We start from the raw sequence: 15,674 nt of genomic DNA, 5'->3' as shown, positions 1-15,674 counted from the left end.
ACTTGCAAAAGCTTCTGTTGTTCATTCACTAACATCTACATTGCTAGATTATCCCTTTAAAGAATCAGGGCCATGTATGAGTAACTTACAAGTGGTATCTATATCCATGTAATAGCAGTTTACATTGTTTATAGTTAGTTGAGAATCCTTAAACCCACTTAGACAAGTTATGCATCTTAAGGAAATAAATGAGTATCCTTCTTCACTGTGGCAGACAGGTCAAGCACAGGTCAAGAACTCTGGTCAGTGCTTCAATTGTGTTGGGCACATGGTTGCAACACCTCTAATCATGTACTCTTTTTTTACAGCTGCTGTTTCTGCTTGTTTTATCTTCAGCATTGGTTTTTATCAACATGTTGACTACCTGAATCTTTATTCCTTAATTGAATCTTTAAAGGAGAACTATGGGGTTAAGGCTTTTCCCCATAGTTCTCCTTAGGGTAATGGGAGGACACAAACTAGCGTCCTTCCGTCACCCTAGGCTCAGTATACTGCGAGCTACAGCTGCTCGCGGTATACTGAGACGCCGCAGCTAAAGCGGATCCCGACAATTGTGCTGGGATCCGCCCAGCTGCGTGACTGACAGCTGGCTCTGCCTATCTAGAGGCATAGCCAGCTGTACCCGCCCCCTCCCCCGTCCGATCCGCCAGTCAGCGCTGGCGGATCGGAGCGGGGATGGGGGAATCCAGCCTCTCCACTGTCATGGCAGAGAGCCGTGACAGTATCGAGAGGTGAGCGAATGCCGGTATGTGTTCGCTCACATCCCGATCTAGTGAGCCGACCCGTGAGAGTCTTATTGTCACAGGTCGGCTAGAACTATGAGGTGAGTGAAAAGCACTCACCTCATAGTTCTCCTTTAATCTTTATTTAAAGGGCAACACACCATTTGTATTTGAATTCAAGACTTACATACTTACTGGGATTCTATTTTTGGTATTGTTTGTACTTAAATTCTGTCTTGCTCTGACATCACTGTGACATCATGGGGAGGTGCTTGTGTCATTTCTTGATGTTTTGGGTATATACAAGTGTTGTTTATTCTCACACTTTTTTCCCTATGTTGCCCTGAGGAAGGAACCCTGCATGGCCCTGAAACGTTAGCTTATTAATACATGTGACGTTTTTCTCCAATAAATCACTAAGATTTAATGTTATTCTGTGAGTGTTGGTGATCTTCACTTTGTACATGTTTGATGTGCACGGTGCCATCAGTGGCTATCACTATGAGCACCACTGTTACTTAAGGTCCTGACCTCTGTAAGGAGTGCAGGGGAGACATCTGAACACTACATGAATCTTTATACTGACTATTCTGTTGCAAAAAAAAATAAAATATATTTATATATATCTCATGATGAAAAGCAGGGATGCCTGAAATTGTCTTCAGCTTTCTACTCACTAAATGTACCATTTTCCTTTGCAATAAAAAGCATATTGTGAAGAAGGAGTGACATGCTTAATGGAGCTATCCAATGGTTATCAGTTGGAAAACAGTACTTAAAGAAGATTTTCTAACCTATCTTATAACAATTGTCCAAGCACAAACCTGCAGGTGGCCAATGAACATTTGCTTATTTTCTGATCAAACCAAAAACCAAATCCAACATCAGTGAGGACGCTAAAGTGGAACTTAACCCACCTATTTAACTGTTTCCAAAAAGAAAGCTCAAGTTCAATAAATGGTGTAACATTTGTAATCAAACATGCCAATGTTGTTTTCTGCAAGATTTTCATTTACATTTTGCCTATTAGTGCATGCTCACTGTATGCTACATTTATGGCATGTCTCTAGTGATAAGTGTCACAGTTGCCAGTGTGCTTATGTCAACTTTCCACTGTTTTCAAGCCCTCAAAAAGTTGGTTTTTATAGCTGATGACATGAGCAGAACCATGGCAACTGCAGATCTAAATAGATGCTAATATTGGGCAGAGAAAATATGATAAAAGGGGGGTGGTAAGGGACACAGTTCATGTTGGCTGTGATTATACAGCACTAATTCATTTCAGTGGCTCCTGGAAGGACAAGGTTTAATGTAGTAATGTAGGGCCAAAAGTACAACATGCATCCAGCACATGTATGTATGAACCTCAAGTATGGGTTGCTTTAAAACAAATATTATAAGGATAATCATCTTGACCAGATGGAGGAACATGGTCAAGTCTGATGTCCATAATTGATTAGGCTTAGTGCAATATTTTATCTAGCTTTGATTGTATATTGTACTTATTAAAGAACAGAATATCTTGCATGGCACTTTGGAAGCTAATAAAGTTTAATAATATTATGATAAAGATACACTAATACATACATATATGTTATTATTAGGGTATTATTACTATAATATAGACCAGACACATTACAACCTTAATGACCTTAACATTCTTTTGGGAAATTCAAACACATTCTATGTCTTGGTGAATTACATTATTGAGAGGATATTAAAAGTAAAACAAAAACAAACATTATTCAAAATTATTGAAAAATGTCTGCTGTGCGGTCTTATAATTGGAAAATTCTTCAGGGCTGGTCAGTTCATTTACACATCAAATGTAAAGATTTTGACATCTCTTGACAGAAATATTAGCACAGAGCCACTGGCTCTTGACTTTGAGACTTGTCTGCTGTGAGACATTTTTGGAATGTGAGTTACCAGCAGAGAAAAAGATACAAGAGGCTTGACATGTCTTGTCTTGACTTGCCTTTGGCCATTACTCTTCAACCAACAATCACGGAAAACAGACACTAAACAGAGACGTGATGTAAAATTAAAATTACTAAACATATTTGGAGACTAAGTTGGCTTTATATAAACTCAGAGGCAAGCCTATGAGGCACTCAAACAGATTATATGTGTGGGCAAAGTACGAAAATTGCTGCCATTATATTGCTATTATTAACACCTTGTAATTAGCCCAAAGGAATCCTGAGGTTTTCTATCCTGATTCGCATTTAATGAAGGTAAATTGCTACCTTTGCTACATGCATGGCGCCTGGTCTTCTTAATGTTAAAGACCAATTATTTTAGATAACAGTTGCAAATACTTTCCTTTTACAGTGCAACTTGTCTCCTTTCATAGGATGCATCCTTAAGTCAGTTAAAAAACCAGGGTCATCAGTACTGGGATCAAACAAGATTGGAACTACACAAGCAAGGTTAGTGGATTCATGAATATCATCATCGGTAATTACTATCATTTCAGCTAGTCTGGAAGATTACTTAGATTGATAATACTTTGATGAGGATTTAAGTGCTGCTTTGAAATTGAAATGATGCTGATGTAACAAAATTACTCAAAACGAAAAACATATTAATACAGCCAGCAGATTAATCATACTTTTAGTCGGTTTAATATGTCGATGCAGGAGACTACCAGAATGTCTCAGAACAATCGTTTTGAACATTTACGGAACAATGAATGAAGAATACAAAATCTTTTCATTTTAGAAAATGTTATGCTTTTGAAAAGCTTAAAGTCAATCCACTCAAACCTGATTCTTCAGCTTTTTGGCAGATGATGGAGAGTTACACCATTTAACATTTTTTTCCTGGGGTCACCAGAGTCACAACATTTGCCATGATTATTGTGATGGATGGACACTTTCCTTGTGGAACCTTACATTTTTTATGAACATGAAAGAGGAATGATGGGTGCACCTGAATTTAGGTGGGAACACTCAAAACTGCGAAAACACAGGAGCAGAATCAGAAACTGAGGCAAGGAGATATTTCTGGGGGAGACCCTACATGACACGAGAAGCCAGTATGCAACTCAGCCTAAAGAGACTTTATCTACAGTATATAAGTTTTAGGTGGACTGACCCTTTAGCTCATGTAATGGCTCTCACAAACAGAAAATATTAACTGATTTTATGACATTATAACAGATTAAAAAAATACACAGAATGCCATTATTATCTATAAATGGTCAGATAAAATGTTCCAAATATTTGGTTGTCATGAAAATCCTTAAAAATGCTTTGATTCCTTTAAAACTGGTCTGGTTCTGGGTTCATTTGTGCTAAGTTTGTAAATAACATAATATAAATAATTAAATAAAATATATTAAATAAATATAATTAAATATATTAAATAAAGAAGGAAATATTAACACATACTGTACAGTCCATACCCTTTACACCTCTCGATTTGCAAATGATTTAACAATAATAAAATATCTAAAGTATAAGATAAGATAAATGAGTTTATCTGAGCTTCACTATATTCTGTACCCATTAAATATGTACTATAGGCACATAACAGGTAGCAATAAAAAGCCACGTTTATAAACTATACTTCTTGCCAAGCTGAGTGGTGCTTTTTTTTTTTTCTTGAAAACAATTAGACAAACTTGTCATATTCTCATCTGATAGATAAGCCTATAGCTTGTCTATCAGAGGAGAAAACGATTTACTGACACTCAAAATGCAGAGTAACAACGTTTCACTGTAGTCTCAATGGACACGGTGGATGTGCCTGATTTCGCAGGAGGCAGCTGAGTGTTGTCCCGGTATCAAAGGAAGTTCAATATTTGACACTTGACTGGCTTAACTGGCTCACCAGGTATTTTCTGGGCTTGCAAGGGAGTTAGAAAGAACATCATATCTTTTTAGGGGTCTATTTGGTAAGCTGCCGAAGGATCTAGCCGTAGCTTCCGCTCATCCTTCGGCTAGCTTTGGCCCCAGGACCCCTTTGGTTCAGTAGAACCGAAGGGCTGCTGTACGGGCTATTCACTATAACCCCTTCAGCTCCCGAAGTCGGCCGAGCGGTTCAGTCGAGCCGAAGGCATATGATAGCCGAAGCTGGCCGAACGGCCGGCCGACAGCCTGCTACTGACAGCCATCATCTCATGGCTGGCTCCAGCCACTTGATCAGACAGATCAGCGTCCCTGGTTACTAGGTAACCAGGGACACTGATCTCCAGACAGCCCAACTCTCCCGGACGCTCCGGGAGTCCCCCGCTATTAGATAGCGGCTCCCGGTCGCCCGGGAGAGAAACACTTTCTCCCAGAAAGGTTTACTCTGCTCGATCGAGCAGAGTAAACCTTTCCCTGCTCTGTTTCCTTTTCTTTTTTTTTTCTTCTGACATCGGAGCCGTTGGCTGCCGTCAGAATAATAAAAAAAAAATCACCATAGGAATGCATAGCTAGATTCCTATTGGCTATTTCAATTTGCAATAGCTAATAGCAAACTAGCTATTGCACCTGCCCACTGCTGCTGTCAATCAGCAGAGGGGACCTGAAGTTCTCCATCAGGTCCCCTCTAGTGATTGACAGCAGCAGAGGGTGGGTGCAATAGCTAGTTTGCTATTGGCTATTGAAAAGTGAAATAGCCAATAGTAATCTAGCTATGCATTCTGCCCAATCGTTTTCTATTTAATTTTTTACCTCTTTTTTAATTGTTTTTCTATTCTGCTCGGTACCACTCAATATTTAGCCTGGAGATCAACTTTAGGTTTCAAAGTTTTTATTTTAGCATTTTTTTTATTTATATTTTTATAGCCTTAACACACTGCAAGGGTTAAGTGCTTGTTTTGTCTATGGATCTAAATAACAAACAAACTTATAGTCACCTGATGCTCAGAGCTGGCTTGCTCTTAGACTGGTCGCCTCAGCCTTGCTCCCCCTCAGCTACATTGGTCTAAGGTCCTGTGAGTCTTCACATTCTATACAGTATATAGAACACAGAGAAATGTTCCATTTCTGGATCGGAGGAAGATACAGGCTGCAGGGAGCGCTGTAGGAGCCAGCCGACATTGTGGTTCCTGTGGGTATAACTTTGTTATTTTAGCTCCCTGGACAAAATGAGCACTTAACCCTTTCAGTGCAAGGGTAGCCCCACTGCAAGGGTTACGATTTGATTTGCCCGGAGTTCTGCTTTAATTATCCAGTGCTAAGATTTATGCTTGGCAACCTCCTTGCCCCCAGCCTGTATGTTTACAGTTAAAGTGGGCTTGAACTTTTAAAGTGAAGATTTGCTATGCTATAAGGAGCATCTGTGCCTAAGCAATACCCTGAAAGATTTGCCTTTTGTCTTGAATTCCTCATGATAAATAGCAGTGCACTTCCAGTGCCTAGACTCTCCAGTTCTGTAGCAAGTATATTCCTGCAGTAAAAGCATCTTCCTGCATCTGCTTCATTAATTCTGTAGGTCTGAACTTCCTCCATCTGTCCTGCTGCTTCTTGAAATTCAGCCATCAGATCACAAGTCATCAGGTATCAGCTCTAACATGAGAAAACAAAGCCATGTTCCTCAACCAAGATGGCCTCCTCCACAAACAGATACAGTGTGGGACAAGACAGGGAAAGTCAATAAAGAGGAAAAGATCAGCCGGCAGGCAATACTGGTTCATTGCCCGCTGCATTGACCCCCAACTGTGGAAGAAGACCTTCCACAGTTGAGGTCTTCTTTAAGGATAATCAGTATATCTGCATGCAGCACACCTGATTGGCTCCTAATTCAATCCCTTATTTTCAAGTCTGAGTGCTAATGTAGATGGGATTACAAGAAGCTGATACCAAGTCAATTTCAGGCCATTACACTACTAAAACACATTTCCTATTTTTAATAAACACTTAACCAAATGTACTTTTTCATATCTGCCTGGAGTTCAAGTTTTAATGACACGCAGCATTTGATTATTTGGAAATGACTTGTTAGACTTATAGAAATTATAATGATGTCCTCCCCTTCTCCCACAAAGCAAAGTTTAGGGGGTAGGGAATAAGTAGACTTATACCTACTTTATTCCTCTACAAGCTACCTCTCCATATGACCAGTCCCACAAAGCTGCTCCTCTTTGCTGGTCATGCGGTTACAGCCTCTCTGCTGTCGTCACATGCAATGCAGAACCAGCCCACCTATGGGGAGTGAGGGAAAGTGGCAACTTCTCAGGGAATGAGGAATAAGGTGAGTATTTATACCTTTTCCTTACTTCTATAAGTATATTACAAAGTATATTAAACATCTAACAGAGGCACTAACCCTCCCTAATCCCCATGCTTTAATCATTTGATTTATTTTGAGGTTAATAGGCTTTAAACTGTTAATTGTTAAACATCTGCAGTCTGGGAGCAGGTGGAGTGACTACTTTACTCCCCTGTACTAGGTACCTTAAAGAGTATGTTTTATTTTTTTTTACCCGAAAAAATGGAGCTACTGTTTTTTATTTGCTTTTTTTAAATTGATTTTCTCATCTTTTTAAGCAACCCAATCTTGTTCTATATCTATCATGAATTTTTTTGATGGCTATAGAAAGAATCTTCCAATCACTAGAGTTTGAGGCAATGTGATTGAATCACCTTAAAGCAGAACTGCAGCCAAAAATAACTAAATAAAAATGAATAGCACATTTAAACATAAAATAACAAAAACAGTTTTTACTGGAATATTAACCTCCAGAGCCCCCGGCAGTTCATATTATGCTGCTAGATGTCCTCAATATGATGGCCAGCATCATTGAACCCATTTATTTTGAGCCCAGATCATCCTGGACCCAACCCAACCTGTGAAAGAAGAATCAGTACAGTGATAAGCTCATCTCATTCTATCAGCGTGATTCTTGCCAGCACATGTACTGATTGGATCCTTTAGCGGCTACTTCCTCTTGCATTCGAGCTCAGCTATACCGGGCCTGCAAGAGGCTGATATCAGGTCAAATTCATGTACTTACACAGCTTGCATGTACAAAATCAATTTAATGATGTATTAACAATTACAAAGCTGCATTAAATTATGCCTTTTATATCTGCCTAGAGTTCAGCCAAGGAGAAGGTGGATTCCATCTATGCCTTCCAAAAAGACATGAGGTGTTGTCACTAGACAAATTGCTTAGAATAATGACTTTGTGCAAAATTAGTCACACATAATTAATTTGTGGGTGTGTGCTTTATTAATGTTCAGGTGCTATTGGGTTGTATGGAGATTTAAGGAGTTGACTGCCAAGTTCTGTAGTGTTTGATAAATCTATTTAGGAAAAGTCACCAAGCAGGCATGAGTTGAAAAGATTTTACTCTTTCAAAACCTTTATCTTATTATATTAAGCAAAATAGAATCATATTTGTCAAGTATTTTAAGGTTTGCATTTAAATAAATATAAGGAAATATTCTATTAAATGTATATACTATACTGTATATACTGTAAAGTGTGTCATATATACTATACTGTATATGCTGTAAACTGTGTCTTGGTCCATTGACCTTGAATATAAACAGCTTCTGAATGGCAGCCCTGTCAAAAACTGAATCTAATACTTTTGTGACATACAGTTTTTCTGGAGATTGTAACAAAGTGGTGAGGATTACATTTTGTGATAACCGTAGTTAATTTTGTGGCATCTACCATATATCACCCTAGCTTACAATAGGCTGTCATTATTTTTCAGGCTGTTCCCCTGGACATGTTATTATTGCAATTCTTTTAACCAATGTGCCTATAATTTGACTCTATGGGGGTTATTCACAAAGCTAGTCGAAAAATCAGCAGTAGCAACAGCTGATCCTTCGGGTAGCTTCGGCCACCTTAACCCTTCTGATCAGTAGAATCGAAGGGCTGCTGTACGGGCTATTCACTATAGCATTTTTTTATTTATATCCCCAGACAAAAATTAGCACTTAACCCTTGCAGTGCAGGGGTATCCACACTGCACGGTTTAGGAATATGTATGCCCTAGAGTTCTTCTTTAAAGATCAACATGCTTTTTTATCACCTTTATAGAACTATTTAAGGTGTTGCTTTCTGTAATTGGCATCAAGAACTTTTGCAAACAATGAAATGTATATTAAGTATCTGAAAAACATTGGACTGGATCAAGCAGTTACAGAAAGCAGTGATTTGGAAAAAAATAGGAAAGCTTGATAATGTACTAACAGAAAAGGGAGAGAGAAGCGCTGTCAACTGGCTGAGCTCAAACAGAGTAGGGTGGGAGGGGTAGGTCAAATGTGCATTGTAGTCTTGCTAGTCTGTAGAACTGCTAGTCTTGGGCTGGGAGGAGGGGTCCCGGTGGGAGGAGTGTCTCAATGTGCAAATCAGAACATTGTGTCTCAATGTGCAAATCAGAACATTGATTTGCACATCGAGACACTTCTCCCAGCGGGACCCCTCCTCCCAGCCCAAGGCTAGCAGATCCAATTGAACTAACGGGGATCCCACCCAGGAACTTCCATCCGCGCCAGCAGCATCAGATTCAGCGGATTTCATCAACCGTCGATGACTGCACATCACTCCCAACTTCCTGGTGAGTCACTACACGCTTTATTGTGTATACGCATTACTCAAACCTCAACCATATATCTCATTTCATTTCCTGACAATCGGATCAACTATCAACAATTGGAGAGATATACCAATGTACGTACAATGCACATTTGACCTACCCCTCCCACCCTACTCTGTTTGAGCTCAGCCAGTTGACAGCGCTTCTCTCTCCCTTTTCTGTTCTCACACACCCAAGACGGACACCCTGGTCCGCATGTATTTGAAGCCGAACACACTCGCTGAGCTCGCCCACCATTCCTTTCATCTCCCCCAAACAGCCCCCCTTGGCGAGCGCTATACCCTTGGACTCTGTCCTCACAACTTTCCTTGATAATGTACTAAGCATTATATGTTATGTTATCATAAACGCATGGATTGAATTTGGACAGGTTTTGCTAGTGGTGCTGGGTGTTTTTTTTATTGTATAGTGTAATCTTGCAGGCTGTATCAGCATGACCTGGATACTGGCTTATGTGTTGCATTGACTCCTTGGGATTGATTTATATAAGGGAAATAGACTGTTCACTTTGCATGGGAAATTGCACTCTGGAGGGGATGTTTCCCTTAGAAATTTCACTTTGCAAAAGAAAACAAATCCCAATCACGTGCAAGGAAAATAAAAACAACAGTATTTTGCTTGCACAGGACTAGGTGATGGAAGTCAGCAGGGCTTCACCTCATTTACTAAACCTCCCCTGCAAAGTGCAATTTACCACGTGAACTAAACAGCAGATTTGCCTTTAGTAGATAACACCCTGCAGTGAATTGTAGCTTTTGCTGATTCATCATTTCAAAGTACTTTGTTCAGTTTCTATAATAAAAAAACAACAAAAAACAGTTAAAATGTTTGAGTGAATTAATTTTTGACTTAATTAAACCTATTGCATTTTAAAATATCTTCATGTCTTGAAAAGACCCTGACTCATATGTAATAAATTGGGGAAGGGGGGTACAGTTTCACAGCTTTGCCCTGGGCACTGGATGACCTTGTCCTGGCACTGAGTGGGGAAGGGTTAGAGCCTCTGTCAGATGGGAAATCTCTCCACCAGGGAAAAAGACAAAAGAAAAATCAAATTTCTAGCCAGTGAAGAAGAGTTACCACATTTGACACTGACTTATTTACTGTCCCTTCCTGTCCCCATGGCAACTGCTCCCCCTTTTTCTTTTATGGGTGTTACAGGGACAGGGAGTGGTGGAATATCTCCCCAATGGGGGTCAAAGACAGAAATAATAAAATGCTTTGAATTTTTCCAATGGTCTATTCTTCTGAAATTTTTACCAACTGCTAACACTTGGGTTCATACATTAAACATACATGTCAAACCCCAGATGATCCCCGAAACACAGCTCCAGGCTTGAGCTAGTCTCTCACAGAAGGACTCTCCTCTTAAACCACCCGAGTTTCCTACCATTTATATACTATAAGACAAACATGAGCAGCGTTGAACAAATAATTTGCATTCACTGTGAGTGCTTTGAAACAGAAAATAACTCTGCACTGGTAGATGTAGTTTTCTATAGCCGTCCACTTAGGATTTTAATTGTTTAAAAGAAGCAAAAATAATAATCTGTAGGCAATACAAATATCATGTCATGAAAGCAAATAGGATTTCTTATTTAAGTATTTTCAACAAGCTTTAGTTTAGTTTAGGATTTTCAACATAGTTTTAGATCAATGATAAACTATAGTGACCTGAAAATCAATTACTTAAACAGTCAGTTCTGATTAGTAAAATAATTGCCTTGGTCCTGCCCAATGTGTAACAGGTTGCAGGAATATTTTTATTAAATTTTATTTAGAACATGCCAATCTTCTCTAGTAGTACATTTTAATTATACAAGCACTGTGACTTTGATCAGAAATTAATTGAAATGTGCCTATGACTGATGGGATTTATTTAATATGCAAATTTTCATGTGAAGACAAGCTGAGAATCCAGTGACATATGATACAGCATTTGGGTGCATAGTGGTATACTGAGATACAGGCACTGGAATAACTAATAGGATGGTAAGACTGATGTGGGCACAAATAGATATTTCTTATGACTTCACAAGTTGTAACAATGTTTATATGGAGTCAAATGTGACAGTAGAAAATGTTCCCTGCAAGTATGCTAATATGATAATTTCATGTGCTTATACTATGTCTGACTTATAACAAATATTTTTTATGTGAATAGATACTGCACTGCACTGTAAGTAATTTTAACAATGTTATTAGTACTTTCATACAAAAATCAGAGTTTATAATAGGGATGTTCAGATACAAAGTACTGATTAGTTTTCCAGCTTCATTAAAAGACTAGACTAGAGAAAACCTCAAAAGTTAGGAGGCAGCTGTCATTTTTAAGGAGCATTGGCTACAGGGCTCCTGGGATTTGTGCATCCCTGTTTTAATGTATGATTTGTTTCTCGTGAACATCCCTAGTTTATCAAATAGATAATACCTATATGTCAAAAAAATTCAGAAAAGTAACAATAGTGCATTCAAAGGGGGTTATTCACAAAGCTGGCCGAAGGATCAGCCGTAGCTATGGCTTATCCTTTGGCTAGCTTCGGCCGCTTTAACCCTTCCGTTCAGTAGACCTGAAGGTAGCAGTTGGCCGAGCGGCTCGGTCGAGCCGAAAGCATATGCTTCGGCTCGGCTGAGCCGAGGTGAAAGCCGAAGCAGGCCGAACGGCCAGCCATTGGCCGGCCAAAAGCCTGCTACTGACAGATGGGTGGATCTCACTAATGGCTCCGGCCACTTGCATTGACAGTTCAGGGTCCCCTTGTTACCGGGTAACCCGGCGGACCCTGAACTGTCATTACAATGAGAGCTCAGTGGAGCCGACAGTGAGACCGATGGCTCCGCTAAGCTCTCATTGTAAGGAAAGCAGGTCCCGGCCAATAGGAAATAGTTGGGAGGAGCTAGCTGTCACTGCTAGCTCCGCCCAATCGTTTTCCGTAACGAGCAGAATTCCTGATATACCAAGCAGAATACCTGATAGAATATGAGAATAGGCCGAACAGCAGCTAGTAGGCTGCTGGAGGTTCGGCTCAGCCGATCCAGCATATGGATCGGCTGAGTCAAACTCCTTTTGCACTTCGGGTCAGGCGAACATGCTGAGCAAGTTCGGCCGACCCGAGCCAGCCGAAACAAGCCAATGTACGGCTGATTTCAGCCAATTTCAGCTGTACAAGCCTTAAGTGAATAGCCAAACAGCGTTCGGCTCACTTCACTTCGGGTCGGTTATTCACAAGTCTTTGTGAATAACCCTGAAAGTGTTTTATAAATTCTTTATTTCAAGTTTCCAAAGTTTAGGGACGTACCCACATGGACACGCAGGTCCGGGTACGAACAGAACATACAAAACATTCAGTATGTGACAAAGGTAAGGAGCGGCACATATATATAAGGAACAACCTTCCATATCCCATTAATCCCATCCGGGTACATTGTGGCGTGAATGAATTGTGAGGAGTTCCAATAGGCGGGTAGTGAAGTCCCTTCATTGAGGCAAGTCCAGTAGATCCCTCAATTGGAGTCCCGACCGGCTATACAGCGGCCGGGGTACCCTGGGGCATCCGTGCTCATCTATATTGCTACCTTTCCTGTGGTTGATTCTAGGTGGTTCTCAAGGTACATGTGTGGCATAGGCCTGTATCAATTATCCAGGGGGAAGGTGTGACCCCTGTCAACCAAACGCTGGCGGCCGCCCGGCGACGTCGGTCGACCTTCAGGGGTCACACCCTCCCAGAATTGGTAGCTTGCCCCAACAGGGGTAGGATTATTACCAGCTATCGGTAGGGATAACGCCAAGGTTGGCCTAAGGAAGGTAAGGGTAGGGGGTAACAGTACTGACAAGGTGGGAGGGGAGCACACGACAGGGGGATAGGGGTAGGCAGGGGGTTGGAAGGGGAAGATCTCAGTGTGTCATCGCTGGATTTCAGGACTCCATAATCTCTCTCGATATTCTGCAGAGGTGGTATAAACTATCCAATAGTGCCAGGTGGTCGAGAATCTGGATGAGGTGCCCTTGATGGTGCTGGTGAGGTCCTCCACGAGCCTGATGTCGTTGACTTTGGAGAACCAGAGTTGGACCGATGGGGGAGTCTCCTGCTTCCAAAGTAATGGTATGCAAGCTCGGGCTGCATTCAGTAAGTGGATCAAAACCGATCGGGAGTAACTCTTAGGCGAAAAGTGGTTGTGGTGGAGGAGGAAGAATGCCGGTTCATGGGGGACATCGTGATCTGTGAATTTTTGGGTTATCGCTCGGACCCGGGACCAGAACGGGGTCACTCGGGGGCAGGACCAGAAGATGTGGAGCATGTCCACCGGAGAGGAGCCACAGCGCCAGCACGTGTCAGGTACATCTCGGTACATCTTGTGGAGCTTATGAGGGGTTCTATACCATCGCGTGAGGATTTTGTATCCCAATTATTGGTATTTGTTGCAGATGGATGACTTCAGGGAGTATCGGAGCAAGCGGACTCTGCCCTCCTGTGGGAGCTGGATCCCCAACTCCCTTTCCCATTGGTCAATGAAATATAGTGGTGGTTCTAGGTCCTTGGTGAGGGCGACCTGGTAACACAGGGAGAGCGTTTTAGCTATCGGTCCAGAGTCTAAGCATGTTTGTTCGAAGGTTGAGAGGTTCCGTGCGTAGGTAGATGGGGCTGGGAGGGAGGACAGGTAGTGTGACAGTTGTAAGCTCCAAGATCCTAGGTTTCTTATGTCAGGGTCGGTCGAGGAGGGGCCTAGTGCCTGCCAGTTTGGTCCATCCAAAAAATGTAGTGCCCTGAATTTGTCCCCTGTCAGGAGGCGGCAAAACATTCCGTCCTCCAGACCAGGGGGGAACCCGGGGTCGCCTATGATCGGGTGCATGGGTGAAGGTGAGACCGAAATTTGTAGCCTATCGAAAGCCCGTCGGGTCACTTGCCAGGTGGCTCCCACCGTCGGGTGAGCTCTGGTTGTTCTGGGTATAGGTCCTTTACACCATGGCAGGGCTGGTAATGGAGTTTGTGTCGTCGACTGTTCTATCTCGATCCATGGCTTGGTGTCATCATGACGGCACCAGTCTATCACTCAGGAGAGGTGAGACGCCACATAGTAGATGTGAAAGTCAGGTAAAGCTAATCCACCCGATGCTTTAGGGCATCGTAGGATCGGTAGTCGGATTCTTGGGACTTTGCCGGCCCAAATAAAATTGGACACCATTACCTGTAACGACCGAAAATACGCCCGTGGGATTCGTATTGGGAGGGCTTGGAAGGGGTATAGGAAGCGTGGGAGGATGTTTTGTTTAATGATGTTGCACCGCCCGGTCCAGGAGAATGTAGACCGAGACCACCCTTGTAGGTCTGCCCTGACCTTTTGTAGTAGAGGTGGGAAATTGAGACTGTAGGTTTCCGTGAGGTGTCGAGGCAGGTGGACCCCCAGATATTTGAGTGATGTGGAAGACCACTGATATGGAAAGTTCTGTGTGAGTCGTGCTATCATGGGGGGGGAGGACCGTTAGATTGAGGGCCGTTGATTTCTGAGTGTTGATGTGATAGTTAGATAACTCACCGTAACTGCGTAGTACTGCGAGTAAGTTGGGCATCGTGGTGACCGGCTCAGTTATGAAAAACAATAGGTCGTCGGCAAACGCCGCTACCTTGTGGGTGGTCCCCCCCACCGTCAATCCCCTGATGTCAGGGTGAGCTCTAATGGTTCGTAGCAGGGGCTCTAGAGTCAGGATAAAAATTAGTGGCGAGGGGGGACACCCCTGCCTGGTTCCATTGGATATCGGGAAGGAGGCAGACAACATTCCGTTGACACAGACCCTAGCCGTCGGCTGGGAATATAAGGCCAAAATCCACGCGAGCATACCCGGACCCATCCCCACATGCTCCAACGTAAGTCGAAGGAAGGACCAGTCGACCCTGTCGAAGGCCTTTTCTGCGTCCGTGGATACTACGGAATCCACGACAGGGCCGAGTGTATCAAGTTGAGGGCTCGGGTGGTGTTGTCCCGGGCCTCCCTGGAAGGGACGAATCCCGCTTGGTCAGGGTGGATCAGTCGGGGAATGTGCTGGAGCAGCCGCATGGACAAGACTTTGGCCAACAGTTTAGTATCTATGTTTAGTAAGGATATCGGGCGGTAGCTCGGGCAGACCGCGGGATCCTTGTCTGGCTTGGGAATTACTACTATGTTGGCCGACAGAGCATCTCCAGGCATGGGCGCTTCCTCCCTCACCGAGTTCCAGGCCTCTAGCATGGGGGTGTGCAGTAGTTCTGGAAAGGTTTTGTAATATAAAAGGGTGAACCCATCAGGGCCAGGGGCTTTACCTGTGTTAGTTTGTTTTATGGCTGCCTCAAGTTCCATGGGCGAGATCGGAGATTCAAGGGATTCACGTACCTCGGGGGATAAGGTGGGCATAGTGGAAGCCTCCAGG

This window comes from Nanorana parkeri, unplaced genomic scaffold (assembly GCF_000935625.1).
Source record: "Nanorana parkeri isolate BGI_ZX_2015 unplaced genomic scaffold, ASM93562v1 scaffold1370, whole genome shotgun sequence".
Classification (NCBI taxonomy): Eukaryota; Metazoa; Chordata; class Amphibia; order Anura; family Dicroglossidae; genus Nanorana; species Nanorana parkeri.
This window is presented reverse-complemented; position numbering follows the sequence as displayed.